A 22,952-nucleotide genomic window follows, 5' to 3' on the forward strand; every position below is an offset into this window, starting at 1 on the left:
CAAATTTGCAAGAATATCAACGAAACCCTATTCCAGCTTCACCTAAAATGGTTACCTGAACACAATAGAGGAAATAATTAACCACACAAATCATAATCAAATAGAATTAGCCCAACCTAAGTAAGCCAAGCTCTAAGTATTCGACATCTACAATTGATTACAACCATCAGTACAAAGCAAAAGCCCAAATTTCTACTATCCACTTCCTTAATCCTCAAATACATTGATATTTATCCCCGTATCACAAGTTCCAAGGCCCAACATGCTTCCAAACTTCAGAACCAATTTCACATATTCAACAATGATGGCAAGATCGTTCTCTTACAAAAATTGCAATATGAATTCACCACCTCAAGCGAAGTTCTAGCCGTATACCAATGACATTACTAAAGTCTACAACCTTTTGTGTACTACACACTCATGTCTTCAAAACTAATAATCGAGCTAACTAGCCCCTAGTTTGACTTCGCAAGAGAAGATATAATAAACAACACCGCCTAAAATCCTTAAATTGCACCCCTCATCTTGAGGACCGACTCCATGCACACTAACCCAAAGTGTAACAGTATTGAATCTTGCATTAAAATAATCCCTTGTCATTTCAAAAATACGTTTCTAATTTATCCACAAAAGTAGGAGTTTAAACAACTACCTGCAAATGCATTGACAACTCCAAAACTACTAATCATCATGTGGGTAATACTCCATATTTACGTCCATGGCACGATAACTATAATCTCATAGGTTTACATACAAATATTTTCTTTTTCCCAAGCTACCTATAATTCCACAATAGTGATATCATACTGCATTAAAATTTCAAATCACCGTCGGTGCAGTCCATTACTTTACTGTCTAGTCACTGAACAAATTATAATAATCCTCTTCTATATTTACATATATATATACACACACACACACACACACACACACACACACACACTCAGACCAGCCCGAACACTCAAAACTAAACTGCTAAAACCTCGCCAAAACCTATCCATTTATAGTAAAATTCTCAAAACCGACTTTGTACTACAACGATTAGAAAAACCCACAATTTCAATAATCAACTATTCCCACTTTAAATTATTTAGTCTTTTTTTTTTTTATCGGATTGGAACGACGAAACATTGAAATCGTGAACATTCTTACCACTATTTATCACCTAATAAACATTAACAATTCCAAAAGTATTTTCTTAGACGATAAAATTTGTTGATCCCGCCTAACAAAACAAAACCACGTCTCAACTAAGATACCAAGTATATAAATGATGTTAAACCAATTAACAAGCAACAATTCAAGAATATATGGTATGTAGCGAGCATTATAAATTATAAAATCTTAGTATAATCTCACACAATTAAACTAGCACATCCTCCATACAAATCGAAGCAATTCTCTCAATTACGTTACTAAATCAATTTCAAAACGTACAACCACTTATACTATTTCTTCAGATCCAATACCACCATAGTTCAACTACATTCTGTCACTAAGGTTCGTATGAACTGTGTGATTATCCCAATAATATAGAAAACCACTTGCTATATTCTCCTCCAATAACCTATCTAAAAACTACGAGAAAAAAGGTTAGTCACTGCAATTGTGTCGCCCGATGACTATTATCTCCTTAATACTATTGTTAATACTGATACATGGTTAATGGTACCAAGCGCTTGCGCCCAAGGAACATGCAACTCGATCACGTAAAAAGAGGCTATCCTATAAAAAAATAAATCACATATAAATACCAATCTAGAGTCTAGACAAAATTACCAAATCCTATAACCAACACCTAAATCCTAACTTTTATTAGCCCAATAGCACCCAAACTCCTAGTCTCCATATAAAAAGATATAAACAAAGTTCTGAGATGGAAAGTTATTGTTTTAAACCCACAACTTAACCACTCCACTATGCACATCAGCATTGTATCACCACACGCACAAAGCACCACATCACCACGCACAATCATTAGCACCACCTTGTGCGCACACACACTCTCTCTCTCTATAATGACATATACAAATGTCAAACTCAAGGGTTTGTCCATTTCGCGAAATAGTATAGATTGGTCCGATTGGAGGAAAAGAAATGGATGAAAAGAATTATTACCTCAGAGAAAATGAAGGTGAATACCTCCCAAGAGACTTCAACCACCGCTATTGTTCTCTCCCTCTCCCAAAACATTATATTACAATAAAACCCTAGTCCAATGTACTTGTAGTCCAAAATCGTGCAAGCTTTTCCTAGAATTTATTGTTGATTTTAGTGACAAACGATCAAGAAATGAGCAAGGAAGTGGGACTACATATGCAGCCAATATTCTCGGCAGAAACAAAAGCAATGAAAAGGGGAAAATAGGGCTTCTCAACTGCGGCTTCTCTCATTTAATTCACTTTAAATACGAAGGGTACCTTACGCATTAGACTTGGGCCTAACCTACTAAATAAGCCCGATAAGAAAACAACATAAGTTAGCCCAAAAAAATAACGTTAAGTCCACACACTCACACACACACACACAAGTTTCATACATTAATTTGAAGAAAATGCAACTAAACTACCACTACTCCACGTTATCGCTAGTAAGTAGTAAAATGATAGATTATTTACATAAGAAGAAAAATAAGTATCATACATTAAAATAGCAATAATAATTTATATTATTACCATAACAAAGAATATTACACCAAACCAACCTTAGAACTCCTAGAATTACTATAACGACATGAATACTTATAACGCATATAACATAAGCAATTACGGAGTAACACCATGATCATACAAGGAAAAACTATTTTCTTTTTTTATAAAGAAAAATAATTATTTGGTAAAAGATAAGCCAGGGCGTAACATACTTCCCACCTTAATAAGTATTTTGTTCTCAAAATTGCATGCTAACCTCATCCATACAAATGTGGGTAAATCTTGTCTCCTTCTTATATCGCGTAATTGAGCCATAAATCTCTTAAATCTCATCTGCATGAGTATAAATATAATCGTAAAATCATCGTTAGAACTTCCACATCCACAAATAAACCTAACTTGCAAGTAACCGAAGCTCAAATGATTAATCAACAAAAATAGATTATTATCATCCACTTTGTTATGAAAACCACATCACAAAAATTAAACTCACTTCACACCTCACACTATAATAATCAATCTCCCAAAATACTTAGAAGTCCTTCAAATGTGAATTTATTCGTCACATCTTACAACCATCCTCGACTAACTAACTGACGGCAAATCGACAAGAAAAGCTTCAAAACTATATTTCAGCTTCACCAAAAATGTATATCTGAAGATAACATAGGAGATAATTAACCACACAAGTCATAGTAGAATTAGCCCAACCCAAGTACGCCAACCTCTAAGTATTCGACATCTACAATTGATTACTACCATTTCATACAACCTCAAAACCACAAATTTCTATTATCCACTTCCTTATTCGTCAAATACATTGAGATTTATCCAATGTCACAAGTCCTAAGGCCCAATATGTTTCCCAAACTTCACAGCATATTCCAAATATTCAACAATGGTGGCAAGTCTGAACCTATACAATAATTACAATCTGAACTAACAACCTCAAGCGAAGTTCAAGACGGGTACCAATGATATTGCTAAAGTCTAAACAAACCTTACTCCACTAAATCATCGAAAAGAAAATGTCAAGGGTCATTGTACACATATCTACAACATTTTGAGAATTACCCAAACCATGGATTAAAATCGCAGTTCCGGTCGGCGTAATGGTCGCGGTCGTGGTAATGAGTATTGGGAGTATCGGTCGATGTATAACGGAAATCTAAGACCACAGTCGTGAATTATTTAAAGCACTAACAAATGATAAAATGTGTTTTTTTTATGATGAGCGATAAAATATGTGTTTTGAAAGAATGTAATAAAAACATTTAAATAATAGATTATTAAGCAGATTTTAACAAGAGAAACTCAAGGGAAGCTTAAAGAAAAATGTGGCTAAACTCATAAATAAGGTTCTTCATAATCACGAATAGGATCCAAATCAACCTAGCTTGCAAGTAACCGAAGCTCTAATGATTAGTCAACAATAATAGATTATTATCATCCAATTAGATATGAAAACCAAATCTCAAGAATTAAACTCATTGCACGTCTCACTCTATAATAGTCAATGTCCCAAAATACTTACAAATCCTCCAACTGTGAATTTGCTTGTAGCATCTTAGTACCATCCTCAATTACAAATCAATGGCAAATCCGCCAAGAATATCTACGAAACTATATTCCAGCTTTATCTAAAATGACAATCTGAATAGAGCAGAAGAAATAATTAACCACAAATCATAGTCAAATAGAATTAGCCCAACCCAAGTAAGCCAAGCTCTAAGTATTTGACATCTACAATTGATTACAAACATCAGTACAAAGCAAAAGCCCAAATTTCTACTATCCACTTCCTTAATCTTCAAATACATTGATATTTATCCCAATATCACAAGTCCCAAGGCCCAACATGCTCACAAACTTCAAAACCTATTCCACATACTCAACAATGATGGCAAGACCATATTGGTACAATAATTGCAATATGAATTGACCATCTCAAGCGAAGTTCATGCCGGATACCAATGACATTACTAAAGTCTACAACCTTTTGTAAACTACCCAAACTCATGTCTTCAAAACTAATAATCGAACCAACTAGACCCTAGTTTGACTTCCCTAGAGAAGATATAACAAACATCACCGCCTAAAATCCTTAAATTTCACCCCTCATCTAGAAGACCGACTCAATACACACAAACCCAAAATGTAACAGCATTGAATCTTGCTTTAAAATATTCCCTTGTCATTTTAAAAATACGTCTCTAATTTATCAGCAAAAGTAGGAGTTTAAACAACTATCCTCAAATGCATTGAGAACTGCAAAACTACTAATCATCAAGTGGGTAATACTCCATATTTACGTCCATGGCACGATAACTCTAATCTCATAAGTTTGCACACAAATATTTTCTTTTTCCTAAGCTTCCTATAATTCCACAATAGTGATATCTTAATGCATTAAACTTTCAAATCACCGCCGGTGCAGCACATTACTTTACTGTCTAGTCACCGAACAAATTATAAAAATCTTGTTCTATATTTACACACACACACACACTCTCTCTCTCTCTCTCAAATCAGCTCGAACACTCAAAACCGAACTGCTAAACCTCGCCAAAACCCATCCATTTATTGTAAAGTTCTCAAAACCGAACTTGTACTACAAGGATTAGAAAAACACTCAATTTCAATAATCAACTACTCCCACTTTAAAATATTTAGTCTTTTTTTTTTATCGGATTAGAACGAGGAAACATTGAAATCATGAACATTCTTGCAACTATTTATCACCTAATAAACATAAACAATTCCAAGTGTATTTCTTGGACAAGAAAATTTATTGACCCCCCCTAACAAAACATAACCACGTCTCAACTAAGATACTAAGTATAGAAATGATAAACCAATCAACGAGCAACAATTCAAGAGTATACGGGTTGTAGCGAGTATTATAAATAATAAAATCTTAGTACAATCTCACACAATTAAACTAGCACATCCTCCATACAAATCGAAGCAATCCTCTCAGTTACGTTCTTAAATCAATTTCAAAACGTACAACCACAGATACTATTTCATCAGATTCAATACCACCACAGTTCAACTACATTCTGACACTAAGGTTCGTAAAACCTATGTGTGGTTATCCCAATAATATAGAAAACCACTTGCTATATTCTCCTCCAATAACCTATTCAAAAACTACGAGAAAAAAGGTTAGTCACTGCAATTGTGTCGCCCGATGACTATTATCTCCTTAACGCTATTTTAAATGCCGATACACGCTTAACGGTACCAACCGCTTGCGCCCGAAGAACATGCAACTCGATCACGTAAAAAGAGCCTATCCTATAAACAAATAAATCACATATAAATACCAATCTAGAGTCTAGACAAAATTACCAAATCCTATTACCAACACCTAAGTCTTAACACCAGACCACACACCTGAAACTTTACCTCCCGAAACTAAATCACACTCCATGTCAAAAATATACCTACCAACGCCTAACTTTTATTAGCCCAATAGGACCAAAACTCCTAGCCTCCATATAAAAAGATATAAACAAAATTCTAAGATAGAAAGTTATTGTTTTAACTCCGAGAAACCCAAAACTTAACCACTTCACAATGCACATCAACACCGCATCACCACACACACGTAGCACCACATCCCCACGCACAATCATTAGCACCACCTTCGTGCTCTCTCTCTCTTTCTCTCCCTCTCTCCCTCTCTCCCTCTCTCTCTCTCTATATATATATATATAATGACATATACAAATGTCCAACTCAAGGGTTTGTCCATTCTACAAAATGGTATAGATTGGAGGAAAAGAAATGGATGAAAAGAATTATTACCTCAGAGAAAACGAAGGTGAATACCTCCCAAAAGACTTCAACAGCGCAATTGTTCTCTCCCTCTCCCAAAACGTTATATTACAATAAAATCCTAGTCCAATGCACTTGTACTCCAAAACTGTGCAAGCTTTTCCCTGAGTCAATTGTTAATTTTAGTGACAAATGATCAAGAAATAAGCAAGGAATTGGGAATGCATATGCAACCAATGATCTTGACGGAAACAAAGGCAATGAAAAGGGGAAAATAAGGGCTCTCAACTGCGGCTTCTCTCATTTAATTCACTTTAAATACTAAGGGTACCTTATGCATTAGACTTAGGCCTCGCCTACTAAATAAGCCCGATAAGAAACCAACATAAGTTAGCCCAAAAAAATAACGTTAAGTCCAAACACAAGTTTCATACATTAATTTGAAGAAAATGCAACTAAACTATCACTACCCCATGTAATCGCTAGTGAGCAGTAAAATGATAGATTTTTTAGATAAGAAGAAAAATAAATTTAATACATTATAATAGTAATAATAATTTATAATATTACCATAACAAAGAATATTACACCAAATCAGCCTTAAAACTCCTAGAATTACTATAACTGCATGAATACTTATAACGCACATAACATAAGCAATTACGGAGTAACACCATGATCATACAAGGAAAAACTATTTTCTTTTTTTTTATAAAGAAAAATAATTTTCAGGTAAAGATAAGCCAAGGCGTAACATCCTTCCCACCTTAATAAGTAATTTGTTCTCAAAATTGCATGCTGACCCCATCCATACAAATGTGGGTAAATCTTGTGTCTTGCTTCTTCTATCATGTAATTGAGCCATAAATCTCTTAAATCTCATCTACATGAGTATAAATATAATCACAAAATCATAGTTAGAACTTCAACATCCGCAAATAAACCTAACTTGCCAGTAACAGAAGCTCCAATGATTAGTCGACAATAATAGATTATTATCATCCACTTTGTTATAAAAACCACATCTCAAAAATTAAACTCATTGCACACCTCACACTATAACAATCAATCTCAAAAAATACTTAGAAGTCCTCCAAATGGGAATTTGTTCGTCAAATCTTACAACCATCCTCAACTAACGAACTAACGGCAAATTGACAGGAATAGCTTCAAAACTATATTTCAGCTTCACCTAAAATGGCTATCAGGAAATAACATAGGAGATAATTAACCACTCAAGTCATAGTAGAATCAGCCCAACCCAAGTAAGCCAACCTATAAGTATTTGACGTCTACAATTGTTTACTACCATTTCATACAACCTCAAAACCACAATTTCTACTCTCCACTTCCTTAATCCTCAAATACATTGAGGTTTATCCAATGTCACAAGTCCTACGGCCCAACATGCTCCCAAACTTCACAGCATAATCCAAATATTAAACAATGGTGGCAAGTCCGAACTTACACAATAATTGCAATCTGAACTAACAACCTCAAGCGAAGTTCAAGACGGGTACCAATGATATTGCTAAAGTCTAAACGAATCTTACTCCACCAAATCATCCAAAAGAAAATGTCAGGGTCATTGTGCACATATCTACAACCTTTTTTGAATTACCCAAACCATGGTTTTAAATCACAGATGAGGTCGGCGTAACGGTCGTCGTCGTGGTAATGGGTATTGGGAGTATTGGTCGATGTGTAATGGAAATCTAAGACCACAATCGTGAATTTTTTAAAGCACCAGCAAATGATAAAATGTGTTTTTTTTTTTGATAAGAGATAAAATATGTTTTCAAAGAACGAAATAAAAACATTTAAATAATAGATTATTATGTAGATTTTAACAAGAGAAACTCAAGGAAAGCTCAAAGAAAAATGTGGCCAAACTCATAAATAAGGTTCTTCATAATCCTGAAAAGGGTCCAATTAAACCTAGCTTGCAAGTAACCGAAGCACTAATGATTAGTCAATAATAATAGATCATTATCATCAACTTTGACATGAAAATCACATCTCAAGAATTAAACGCATTGCACATCTCACTCTACAATGGTCAATGTCCCAAAATACTTACAAGTCCTCCAATTGTGAATTTGCTTGAAGCATCTTAGTATTATCCTCAACTACAAACCAATGGCAAATCGACAAGAATATCTACGAAACTATATTCCAGCTTCACCTAAAATGACTATTTGAACACAACAGAGGAAATAATTAACCACACAAATCATAGTCAAATAGAATTAGCCCAACCTAAGTAAGCCAAGCTCTAAGTATTCGACATCTACAATTGATTACTACCATCCGTACAAAGCAAAAGCCCAAATTTCTCCTATCCACTTCCTTGATCCTCAAATACATTGATTTTTATCCCAATATCACAAATCTTGAGGCCCAACATGCTCCCAAACTTCACAACCTATTCCACATATTCAACAATAACGCCAAGACCATACTTGTAAAATAATTGCAATATGAACTGACCACCTCAAGCGAAGCTCAAGCCGAATACCAATGATATTACTAAAGTCTACAACCTTTTGTGAACAACCCAAACTCATGTCTTCAAAACAAATAATCGAACTAACTAGCCCCTAGTTTAACTTCCCAATATAAGTTATAATAAACATCACAGCTTAAAATCCCTAAATTGCACCCCTCATCTTGAGGACCGACTCCATGCACACTAACCCAAAATGTAACAGCATTAAATCTTACATTAAAATATTCCCTTGTCATTTCAAAAACACGTCTTTAATTTATCTCCCAAAGTAGGAGTTTAAACAATTAGCCACAAATGCATTGAGAACTCCAAAACTACAAATCATCAAGTTGGTGATAATCCATATTTACGTCCCCGGCACGATAACTCTAATCCCATAAGTTTACCCACAAGTATTTTCTTTTTCCTAAGCTTCCTACAATTCCACAATAGTGATATCATACAGCATTAAACTTTCAAATCACCAGCAGTGCAGTCCATCACTTTACTGTCTAGTCACCGAACAAATTATAATAATCCTTATATATATATATATATATATATATATATATATATACACATACATACGCAGACCAGCCTGAACACTCAATACCGAACTGCTAAAACCTTGATAAAACCTATCCATTTATTGTCAAATTCTCAAAATCGAACTGTTACTACAACGAGTAGAAAAACCCAATATTTCAATAATCAACTATTCCCACTTGAAAACATTTAGTCTTTTTTTTTATCGGATTGGAACGACGTAACATCGAAATCATGAACATTCTTACCACTATTCATCACCTAATAAACATCAACAATTCCAAGAGTATTTTCTTGGACAAGCATAATTATTGACCCCTTCTAACAAAACATAACGACGTCTCAACTAAGATACCAAGTACATAAATGGACCAATCAAATAGCAACAATTCAAGAGTATACGGGTTGTAGCAAGCATTATAAATAACAAAATCTAAGTACAATCTCACACAATTAAACTAGCACATCCTTCATACAAATCAAAGCAATCCTCTCAGTTACGTTCTTAAATCAATTTCGAAACGTACAATCATAGATACTATTTCTTCAAATTCAATACTACCATAGTTCAACTACATTCAGTCACTAAGGTTCACATAAATTGTGTGTAATTATTGCAATAATATAGAAAACCACTTGCTAGATTCTCCTCCAATAACCTATCCAAAACATACGGGAAAAAATGATGACACTGCAATTGTGTCCCCCAATGACTATTACATCCTTAATGCTATTTTTAATACCGATACACGCTTAACCACCCGCTTGTACCCAAAGGCAATGCAACTCAATCACGAAAAAAGAGACAAGCCTAAACACAAATAAATCACATATAAATACCAATCTAGAGTCTAGACTAAATTACCAATAGCTTAGTCTTAACACCAGACCGCACACCTCAAGCTTTACCACCCAATACAAAATCAAAGTGCACGTCCAAAATCTACCTGTCATTGTCTAACTTTTATTAGCCTAATAACACCCAAACTCCTAGCCACCATATAAATAGATAAAACAAAGTTCTAAGAGGTTGTTTTAACTCCGACAAATGCACAACTTATCCACTCCACTATGCACACCAACAGCGCATCACCACACGCACGCAGCACCACACACAATCACAGGCACCTCTCTCTCTCTTTCTCTCTCTCTCTCTCTCTCTCTCTCTCTCTCTCTCTCTCAAATATAAAGACATACACCAATGACCAACTCGAGGGTTTGTCCATTCCGCGAAATGGTATAGATTGGAGGAAAATAAATGGATGAAAAGAATTAGTACCTTGGAGAAAACCAAGATGAGCACCTCCCAAGAGACCTCAACAGCCGCTATTGTTCTCTCCCTCTCCCAAAATGTTAAGTATTACAATAATAGTCCAACGTACTTGTACTCAAAAACTGTGATGGCTTTTCCCTAAATCTATTGTTGATTTTAGTGGAAAATGAGCAAGAAATGAGCAAGGAAGTGGACTGCATATGCAACCAATGTTCTCGGCAGAAACAAAGGCAACAAAATGGAGAAAATAAGGGCTCTCACCTGCAGCTTCTCTCATTCAATTCACTTTAAATACTTAGGGTACCTTACACATAAGACTTTGGCCTAACCAACTAAAAAAGACCAATAAGAAGACAACATAAGCTAGCCCAAAAAATAAAAACATTAAGTCCAAACACAAAAAAAATAAAAATTCATACATTAATTTCAAGAAACTGCAACTAAAGTACCACTACCCCCATGTTATCGCTAGTAAGCAATAAAAGGATAGATTATTTAGATAAGAAGAAAAATAAGTTTCATACATTATAATAGCAACAAAATTTTATTTTATTACCATATCACAGAGTATTAGACCAAAAGTAGTCTTAGAATTCCTAGAATTACTATAACCGGCATGAATACTTATAACGCGCACAACATAAGCAATTATAAGTAGCACCCTGGTCATACAAGGAAAAATTGTGTTAATTTTTTTTTATATAGGAAAATAATTATTAGGTATAAGAAAAGTCAGGGCTTAACATCCTTCCCAACTTAATAAAATTTCGTTCTCGAAATTGAATACTAACCTCATCGATATATATATATATATATATATATATAGAGAGAGAGAGAGAGAGAGAGAGAGAGAGAGAGAGAGAGAGAGAAAGAGAGAGTAAGCTTCTAATACGGACCTCCGCATCCAATCAAAGTGCAGACCACCCCATTTCTCCCTTTTTCCGATTAAATTTTGATGATCCGAGCTGTTCAATGTGTTCAGAACATGATTTTAAGGGTAGCAGCCAAGATATTGGCAAAAAAAATGACCGGAAAGGGCTTGATTTGAACAGTTTTTATTTGAACCGTTCAATAAAAAATAGACAAAAACTGCTCGAATGAAGCCCTTCCCAATTTGTTTTTTGCTGATTTCTCGCGCGTACCCTTAAAATCACGTTCTGAACACATTGAGCGGCTCGGATCATCGAAATTTGACCCGAAAAGGGGAGGTCCGCACTTTGCTTGGATGCGGAGGTTCGCATTAGAAGCTTACTCTATATATCTATATATGAGTCCCCTTCTCCTAAATATCACCTTAATAAAATAAGGACCTTCTTTTTCCGTTCGAATTTCGATGATCCAAGCCGCTCAATGTATTCAGAACGTGATTTTAAAGGTACACGCGAGAAATCAGCAAAAAAAAGACCGAAAAGGCTTCATCCAAGTAGTTTTTGTTTGTTTTTTATCGAATGGTTCAAATAAAAACTGATCGGATGAAGCCCTTCCCGGTCATTTTTTTTGCTGATTCCTCGCGTGTACTCTTAAAATCACGTTCTAAACACATTGAGCGGCTTAGATCATCGAAATTCGAACGGAAAATGGGAGAAATGGAGAGGTCCTTATTTTAGTCCTCATTTGAAAGTGATTGATATATATATATATATCTTGTGCCTTTCCTCTTCACATTCCCAACTGGCTTCCTCTATCACGGAATTGCGCCACAAAACTCTTAACCAAACAATCATTTCATCTAAAACCAAAACATAAATCTCATCTACATGAGTATAAAAACAATCATAAAATCATCATAAGAACTTCCGCATCCGCAAATAACTCCATAACACTCAAATAACAATCACACGACCTATTCTGTGGCCATTGAACTTCCAAACAGTTTTCTGTTCTTTTCCTTTTTTTTCAAAATTTCCCAACAAGCAGTCACCATAAAATTGTATTAGTCAATTACCTACGCTCTTAAAGCCCTCTCACAATTTCATTATTATGTGTTGACCAAACTACTTATTAGATACACCAAACGTAATTCTCAATAGATCATATCTAGTTCACTACAAAACACCAATGCCAAATAAGTCGGCAATCAAAATAGACCAATGGTTTCGCCTCCCCCTATATATATAATCCCAATATAGCAACTCAACCCATTGTTCATCCTTATAGTGAGTTAAACATTCAATAAGCAACCACATATGCTATACCAGATCATTTGATGGATTTCAAATTTCACTATTCCGCAAACTCACCTATTCAAACAAAAATTCTAATTCCCGATAACCCTTTATTTCAAGAACCATTAAACCAGAACAAATCAATTCCAACATTCAATTAGAAGTCTAATAGAAATTTCTATACAAAACAGACAACTAATCCACTAAATGTGTACACTTATCAGTCCCAAAAGTTATACAGAAAGTCTCTATTGTTGAGAATCAACAAGATTCCATATCCAGCCACCGCTAATATTTTGCTATGTTAAGGTTTACCAATTAATGTGCACTATTCGAAGCATTGCCGCTAATCACATGATATCCAATTCTCCAAAGTAACACATGTCATGCCAGAATTAGAATTTTGATCCAAAATTTTTCACCTTTAATAAATAAAGATCAATATTGTATCCACAAAACTCTCACTAAGTACAAATATGCAAACTTTAACAAGAGAAACTCAATGAAAGCTCAAAGAAAAGATGCGGCCAAACATATCAATAAGGTTCTTCATAATCACGAAAAGGGTCCAAATAAACCTAGCTTGCAAGTAACCGAAGCTCTAACGATTAGTCAACAATAATAGATTATTATCATCCACTTTGATATGAAAACCACATCTCAAGAATTAAAGTCATTGCACATCTTACTCTATAATAATCAATCTCCCAAAATACTTACAAGTCCTCCAAATGTGAATTTGTTTCTAACAACATACTACCATCCTCAGCTATGAACCAATGGCTCCGAAACTATATTCAAGCTTAAACAAAAATGACTATCTGAAAACAACATAGGAGATAATTAACCACACAAGTCATAGTCAAATAGAATTCCCAACCCAAGTAAGCCAAGCTCTAAGTATTTGACATCTACAATTGATTGGTACCATCCATACAACCTCAAAAGCCCAGATTTCTATTACCCACTTCCTTAATCCTCAAATACAGTGATATTTATCCAAGTATCACAAGTCCTAAGCCCCAACAAACTTCCAAACTTCATAGCCTATTCCAAATATTCAACAACGGTGGCCAGACCAGACTTATTCAATAAATGCAATGTGATTTGATCACCTCAAGCGAAGTACAAGGCGGGTACAAATGATTTTGTTAAAGTCTAAACAAATCTTACTCCACTGAATCATCCAAAAGAAAATGTCAAGGGTCCATGCATACTTATCTACAACCTTTAGTGAACTACCCAAACTCATGTCTTCAAAACTAATAATCGAACTAACTAGCCCCTAGTTTGACTTCCCAAGAGAAGATATAATAAACATCACCGCCTAAAATCCTTAAATTGCACCCCGTATCTTGAGGACCGACTCCATGCACACTAACCCAAAACGTAACAGCATTGAATCTTGCATTAAAATATTCCCTTGTCATTTCAAAACCACATCTCTAATTTATCCCCAAAAGTCAAAGTTTAAATAATTAGCTCAAATACATTGAGAAGTCCAAAACTACTAATCATCAAGTCGGTAATACTCCATATTTAATTCCACGACACGAAAACAACCCTAATCTCATAAGTTTAACCACGCATATTTTCTTTTTCCTAAGCTTCCCATATTTCCACAATAGTGATATTGTATTGCATTAAACTTTCAAATCACCATTGGTGCAATCACTTTACTGTCTAATCACCAAATAAATTATAATAATCCCCTTCTACATACTCAAACCAGCCCAAAGACTCACATTTTGATATAGCCATAGCCCATTACATGGCCTTTCCAATCAAGCAGCCGTAACCTTGCCAAAACCTACCCATTTACTATCAAGTTCTCAAAACCGAAATGCTACTACTACGATTAGAAAAACCCAAAATTTCAGTAATAAACTATTCTCACTTTAAAACATCATCGTCATTTTTATTTTTCCCCGGATGGGAACGACGTAACATCAGAATCATGAACATTCTTACCATTATTCATCTCCTAATAAACATCAACAATTCCTAGATTATTTTCTTAGACAAGCATAATTATTGACCCCACCTAACAAAACATAACCACGTCTCAACTAAGATACCAAGTATAGAAATGATGAACCAATCAAAGAACAACAATTAAAGAGTATCCGGGATGTAGGGAGCATTATAAATAACAAAACCTTAACACAACCTCACACAATTAATCTAGCCCATCCTCCATACGAAATCGAAGCAGTCCTCTAAGTTGCGCTCTTAAATCAATTTCGAAGTGTACAACCACATATACTATTTCTTCAAATTCAATACCATCATAGTTCAACTACATTCAGTCACTAAGGTATGCATAAACCATGTGTGACCATCCCAATAATATAGAAAATCACTTGCGACACACTCCTCCAATAACATATCCCAAACCTATGAGAAAAAATGATGTTACTGCAATTGTGTTGCCCGATGACTATTATCTCCTTAACACTTTTTTTAATACCGATACACACTTAACCACCCTACCCACTTTTATATTATTACCATAACACAAAATATTAGACCAAAAGCAGTCTTAGAATTCCTAGAATTACTATAACGGCATGAATACTTATAATGCACACAGTATAAGCAATTACGGAGTAACATCCCGATCGTACAAGGAAAAACTATTTCCTTTTTTTTATAAAGGAAAATAATTATTAGGTATAAGAAAAGTCAGGGCGTAACACCCTACCCACCTTAATAAAAAATTCGTCCTCAAAATTGCATACTAACCTCATCAATACAAATGTGGATAAATCTTGTGCTTCTCTTCACGTTCCCAACTAGCTTCTTCTATTGCATAATTGCGCCACAAAACTCTTAAGCAAACGATTATTTCATCTAAAACTAAAACATAAATCCCATCTGCATGAGTAGAAATACAATCGTAAAATCATCATAAGAACTTCCACATCCACATATAACTCCATAACACTCAAATTGCAATCACACAACCTATTCTGTGGCCATTGAACTTCCAAACAATTTTCTTTTCTTCTATTTTTTTCAAAATTTCCAAACAAGCTGTCTCCATAAAATTGTATTAGTCAATTACCTATGCTCTAAAAGCCCTCTCACAATTTCATTATCATGTCTTGACTAAACTGCTTATTACATACACAAAAAGTAAATCTAAATAGATCATATCTAGTTCACTACAAACCACCAATGCCAAATGAGTCTGCAATCAGCAGAGTTAGAGACCAATGGTTTCGCTTACGCCTATATATATAATCCCAATATAGCTACTCAACCCATTGCACATCCTCATAGTGAGTTAAACATTCAACAAGCTACCACTTATGCTATATCAGATCATTTGATGGAATTCAAATTTCACTATTCCACAAACTCACATGTGTCATCAAAAAAAAAAAAATTCTATCACCTTTGTCATTTGATTTCTCCATGGCTTTTCTAGCTTCGCCTTGATCGTACGAACAAACCCCAAGCTCGATATCATTCCTAACAATTCCATTTGAGATTCCCTGAGTTACTATTTAAATCAAATAAACTAATCATTTTACAGCACTGTTTCTTTTTGTTTCCCAGCCTAGTCCGAAAATTTTGAACTTGAAATAGTAGATATACCTCCACTAGATGCAAATGCAAATGATGTCTTTTGTACCCTTATTCCTGCATATGTTTGCATGCCAATGCTAGAATCAAATACAGTTCAATGGCTTTACAAAACCCGGCAATGGTGGTGGCTAGGTCATAGTTTTCAATATGTGTGCATCATGGGAGGTGTCACGGGACTATTTTTCGCCTAGAAATCTACCCCTGATCAATGTTCTAAATACCATTTCAGACAGCGTACCGTTTTCTTACTGGTACGGTACGTACCGGTACTGGTCAGGTACCGGGTACCGTTTCGGATTTATCGCAACTACAAATATATAATAATTATATATAATTATAACTCAAAAAAATTCCCCATACCATTCTATTCATCATAAAATACATATATTAAGACAACAAACCCGCGGATCAAAAAAAAAAAAAAACAACAACAACAAAACCCACATAATTGACTTAATAATATGAATTATTCTACCATCGTAATGCAACTTATCTAGGTATTTACATGCCATCACTTGTTTTTGTTGCCAAATTGGGACGTTCGTTTGCCAAATAAATAGGAGTATTGATCAAATACTTTTCACCAATTCCCTTCCTATTTTTTTATCAAAAATACAAAAGAGACAAAGGAGTTTTTTTGTTAAGTGAAGCACTGGATCAAAACTCCAAGATGTTTCCAGAAAAATCAAAGGCTACGGGTCTTTGTGATTTTCTCTGTCTCTGTCTCTCTCTCTCTCTCTCTCTCTCTATGAACTCATTCACACACCCACCTCCTCCCATGGCGTCAAGAGTTCAAATGGCAAACAACGACAGAGAAAGTAGCTGGCCCGATGATTCCCTCAACCTCCTCCAGTCCTCCTCCTCCTCCTCCTCTTTCTCTCTATCTATATGTACCTATATGTCTGTGTAACTCTCTCTCTCTAGACTGAAGCTGATCGCCGACGAATCTTGCTGGTACTGTAAAGTCTAGAATTGCAGGTGCAAAGGATGAATTTTCTGCTCTCTCTCTCTCTCTCTCTCTCTCTCTCTCTCTCTCTCTCTCTTGTTGGCTGTTGCGACTGAGAAACCCAGTTTAGCAAAATACCGGACGAAATTCCCGGTAACGACATCTCGGCCGAGATTTGACCGGTACGCCGGAATCGTCCGAGAACAGTCGAAAAGTTGAACGAAATGGAAATGGAGGTCAAAGTTACCGGATTTGTGCTAAAACGGAACATACCGACCGGTACGAAACGGTATCTACAACTATGCCCCTAATGGCACCAAGTTTGCCAACAACTTGGTCTCAGCCAACTAGTGTTTACTCACACACCCGATATGTTTGAACGTCTAGAAACACACTCAAGAGTTACGGGAACCGTCCCAACCTTTATTAAGTACCAACTTACAAAGGAATACACTCAAGAACCTAGACAGAACATCCCTCTCTCTTAGGCTACGAAAATGCTTGCCTAAATAGGCTTACAATCATAAAAACGTGGCCACTAAGTACATGAGATCATGGGGCCAACCCATGATCTTGCAGTTGACACCCCCAACTGCCCTAGGGCTGTGCTGGCACTGCCAGAACCTGCCAGCATACTGAAACATGAAACTGCCTGGAGATAACTGCCCGTTTCTACCTTGGACACCTGTCCCATGTTGCTAGCAACACATGCAGCCCGTTTCTGCCTTGGACAGCTGTCCCGTGCTCCCAGCAACATGTGCAGAATGCTGTTAACCGTCAATAACCGTTTTGCCTGAGCCAACTCAAGTCTGCCTCCGTTTTGCCCGAGCCAACTCAAGGCTGCTTGGCCAATTTCGTGATCCAACCCCAGCTCCCAATACTTAGCCGTTTTTCTCGATTGCCTTGTCCCACAGGCCTGCTTCCCGTTTAGCATCCCTGCCTCGATATCATCGGGCTATCATGTGCATCACGACTGCCACTTGCCTTAGGGACCAGTGCCGACACCAACCGACACCGTCGGGTCACCTTGTAAAGACATGCCTATCTCATGCCTTCGTTTCCACCGGTTGGCTAGGGTGCAAGGTGCCACCGCTAGCCAAGCTTAGCAAGCCTTGGAAATCAAGGTGCTAACAGGAGGGGACATCCCCGCCTATTTCTTAAAATATTAGGGATCTAGTTTCCATTTCCTCAAAGTCAAACGTAAGGGGAGGAAGGTGAAATTTCTCTTAAATAAATAAGAGAAAAAGAACAAGATAGAGTAATAAAATCATACTCAGAACTTGTGCCGAAGAACTTGTGCGTTACAGAGAATCATAAAGCAGGGGATCTATATGATAAGGTTACCAGTCCAAAGGTCATTGTATAAAATAAAAGTCTACAACCTATTCCGATAACAAGTAGGAAGAAGCCAAAACAGATCCAAGTGGAATTAGATGGCATTAACTAAGAATCATGGTACCTTAAAAAAGAGGCATGCTGTGTCCGACATTTGCCTCACGGGTCATATTATGTTCTTTTTCTTTCAACTGCCAGCGGGTCATATTATCTTTCTGTTTCCTAAATCAGACACATAGGGGAAACGTGTGTCATCACTAAAGATATTCGAATTAGAAAAAAAACGGCGCATGATCTAATGACAAATGAAGATAGTGTATGCTTATCCAGCAATGTATATCCCCAACCTCTAGATTCATCAATTGTAGAATTCTGTTATCATCTTTTTATATGTAATGTAACCAAACAAGTAGTCATCATTCGGGTAGATTAATTTGATCTCCCCTGAGGTTATTAAAAATGACCGAAATTTCCCCTCAGGTTGCTAAAATGACAACCTTTCTGTTAGACTGGTTAACCAAACAGTATTAACCAGAGAATGGTCTTTTACTGATTTACCATTCAACTCATTGATTGACATGACATCTAGCCGAAACAAGAATAACTTGCTTTGCTAATAATGTTATTCTCACACAAATATACTAGCACGCTCCAGGCATGACACAGCTAAATTATTAACCTGAGAAAGTGGCATAGTGTGTAAACCAGGACCAGCAACAAACAAGCTTATCGCAATAGTCAAGCAAACCCAACACAACAATTCTTCAAAAGCCATATATCGTCCTCAGTATGCTTAATCAGTCCACAGTCATACAATGACATACAAGAAAAAAGTACTCAAAACAGAAAGCTACACTGTCCCTTTCTGTCTCCAAGCTTGGGCATCAATCCCCCAGGGAGATCCTTCTCAACAGTTGTAAAACCACTGCTAGGATCACTTGTTTGCCTGCAATCAAATAGAAAAAGGAAAAGAAAAAAGGGTCAAAAAGCAAATCAACATTGAGCCGTGTAGGTAGATCATATTGAAATAGTAGATGCACTGTTTCTTTTTGTTTCCCAGCCTAGTCCCAAAATTTTACAGCACTGTTTCTCTCCCTTCTGACTTCCCCCCTTCCTCTTTGAGCCGTGTAGGTAGAACCTATTGGTCAAATCAAATGATAAAAAAACTCATAAATCCACACATTAGAGAAGAACGTGCAGGGATAGAGTATACAACCAAACCGGTCTAAACTCTGTCAAGGAAACCATAGGTAAGGGAAAATTGTATCTGAAAGTGATAATATCACACAAAAGAAGAGTTTCATCCAAAGCAAGAGAAAGAGCAGTTATGATTTACCATACAAGAAATATTCAGACACTACAAATTCAATGCATATCGAATTCACATGCACCTGAAAACAATAGTGTTTTAAATGGCGAAAGGTGCACCGAGGCACCACGGTCCCCTGGAGCTTTAGCGCAAGGCAAGGCGCGAGCTTTATGGACGCGAAGCGCAAAATTTTTTTTTTGCTTGGCAATGAGGCAAAATTTATTAAAACAAGTTTTCAACACAAACAAGCACATCCATTTACTGTAAAAAAAAAAAAAAAACAGGTCCTTTTCAGGCTTGTACAAAAAAAAAAATCACAATTAAGATATGTAATTTTACTGTATTTGGGGTAGCACATCCATTTATATAATATATATGTCAGGAAAAAAAAAACAGGTCCTTTTCATTTACTGTTTTTTTATGCAAGAATCTTTAAATATTAAATGAAAGAGAGGCTGAGAAGGATCTTACATACTTGTACAAAAAAAAAAATTAACAATTAAGATATTATGAACGCTGGAGGGTCGATCAAAAAGGAGGAGGAGCTGAACGTATATACAGTTAGAGAAGAAGAAGAAGAAGAGAGACGTGAGAGAAGAAGAAGAAGAAGAAGAGACATGAGAGAAGAAGAAGAGGAGGAGGAGGAGACGTGAGAGAAGGAGGAGGAGGAGGAGGAGGAGGTTACCTGGAAGAAGAATTCGTCGATCGAAAAGGAGAGGAGCTGCTACCTGCTGTCGATCGAAGCTGCTGTCGCGCTGAATTTCCTGATCAATTAGGGTTGGGATGACTTAAAATAAGAATTATTCAGTGTATCGCAACCTTTTATGTATGGGTGAGATCGATTTTTGGCTCATATGTGCGGGTGAGATAGTTTTTTGGGCTCACAGCGAAAAGCACTCGCCTCGGCGCCATGCGCCTTGGCATGCGCTTCAGCGCCTTCACTGCTTTTTTGGGTTCTGTGCCATAGCCCATCCCCTCAAAGTGCAGGCCTTACGCGTCGCCTCAGCGCCATGGCGTGCGCTTTTTAAAACACTAGAAAACAATATGCACATTTTCACTTCTTGATGTGTATCGTAAGTTAACAAATCTTGGTAATTCATGTCTGCAATTACACTTTTGTTGACCTAATTATTCTTTGTATATGGCATTATCATGCTTTACATGTCTGCAAGAAATGGTAATTCTTAGTCCGGCCAAAACCAAATACCCTGCTATTGAACTGAACTATTCTAGAAAGGCAGAGGGATCTTTAGAAACTTTAATACACGGTAAGATACCATTCAAAGATGTGCAATAATTTTACCACATATTCCAAGAAGGATTCAAAAGTTTGCGTCTAAAACATTGAAACAAATAGCATTAATGTAGACACTCCTCAAGATGGGATTGAGCCACAGCCGACCCCGCCCCACCGAGGTTATACTCCAAATAAGTCGGCAGCCTGAGATTAATGGCAATGACTCTCCTAAAAAATTACCCAAGAGACTCCAACTATTTCCTCCTAATCACCACACCACGTTGAAGAAAGCTGCTTACCACCAAAATTAGTAGGTGTTTCCACTAAACTATACAAACCAAATGGCCTACATCTCTTATTTTCACGGATTTCTAGATAGGTCATTCTTCTCGAATACGTATACTATTCAAGAAATTTAGAAAGTCAAAGAACTTGTAAAATTCACCAAACAACTCCTCTAATTCCGAAGGGGAAAAACTTGTGATCTTCTTTTTTTCTTTTTTTTTTGCTCGTGATCTTCGCTATCCTTAAACTTCCCTAAAGTTTAAACCAGAAAGTGGGGAGAAGTGGGACTCCATTCTTCAGCATGATGCAAGGCCAGCGACAGGTGGCGTACATGTAACCCATGAAGATGCTAGTGAATGACTCTTGCATACCTAAGCCAGCTGCTCACAAGTAGCTCACCCAGGTCTGCTTGATCTTTTGATTCTCGATCCTTCTTCCATAAGGAATCAGGCTCAAAGGATTTGAGGGCCCACAAGAAGTGCAAGGCCCAATAAAATGATAGAAAAGCCTGGAGTAATATTAGTTTTCTGCTGTGGTGGGCCCGGAAGGAGTCCATTCAAGCAATAGCTTGAGTATTGAAGCAGCTCAAATGGCCTGGATGCTGCAGGAACTGAAATTCTTTTTGCCCTTTTATAAAGAAAAGAAGGATTTCTTAGGCCTTTGCCGTTTTCTTGGAGTAAAAGGCACGTTTTTGTTCAGAGAGCAGCCCCTCATTAGAGCATTTCGAAGCTGTTTGCTAGAAGGCCACATGGCAACCATGCATTGGAGCATTTTGAAGCAGCTCAAGGCCTGTAGCTCCTATAACTCTGAGTTTTGGAGGCCTTGGCAAAGGTCCCCGACCATCAAGCCCCCGGCTTATGCAAATTTATTTTTTAATTATCTTCTATCTTTTCGTCCCCGACCACCAAGCCCCCGGCTTATGCACCTACATTTTCATTTCTTCCAAGCATTACTTGTACTCACTCTAAAAATAGTTTAAGTTTTCATCACTTTCCCTGTACCCAAGCCTCATTAAACCGTTAATGGAGTTTGTTTAATTCAAGTTTAGCTACGCTTTCCCTTTCTTTCCATTGTTCTAGCCAATGGTTAGGAAATACTAAGTCCTTATCCCGACAAGGCAAACCGACGAACCATCACGAGGCCTTACCCATTGGGCCAAGCACAATCACTCGAAAGAAGTTAGATTTTGAGGTCTCTAGGCCTTGAAAACAATTCGAGCAGTAGACCTGTCCTGGCACGCCCTTGCAACACAAGCCGCTTTGGTTTTTGCACTTTTTATGGAGAAACATTTTGGCACGCCCGGTGGGACCCTAGTCATTAAAGGGTGATCATGGCAAAGA

The 22,952-nt window shown here is 36.6% G+C and overlaps 1 long non-coding RNA gene across 1 annotated transcript; it reads right to left on the reverse strand.

Moving 5' to 3' along the window:
• Positions 1–13,846: 13,846 nt before the first annotated feature.
• LOC131330325 (uncharacterized) lies at positions 13,847–21,798 on the reverse strand. The gene is made up of 4 exons (XR_009201082.1): positions 20,776–21,798; positions 19,636–19,727; positions 18,906–18,996; positions 13,847–16,383 (listed from the first exon to the last, which is right to left on the reverse strand). It is a non-coding gene; the product is annotated as an uncharacterized LOC131330325 (long non-coding RNA).
• Between the last annotated feature and the right edge of the window lie 1,154 nt (positions 21,799–22,952).

The sequence above is a fragment of the Rhododendron vialii genome, chromosome 6a, assembly GCF_030253575.1.
Source record: "Rhododendron vialii isolate Sample 1 chromosome 6a, ASM3025357v1".
NCBI classification, from domain to species: domain Eukaryota; kingdom Viridiplantae; phylum Streptophyta; class Magnoliopsida; order Ericales; family Ericaceae; genus Rhododendron; species Rhododendron vialii.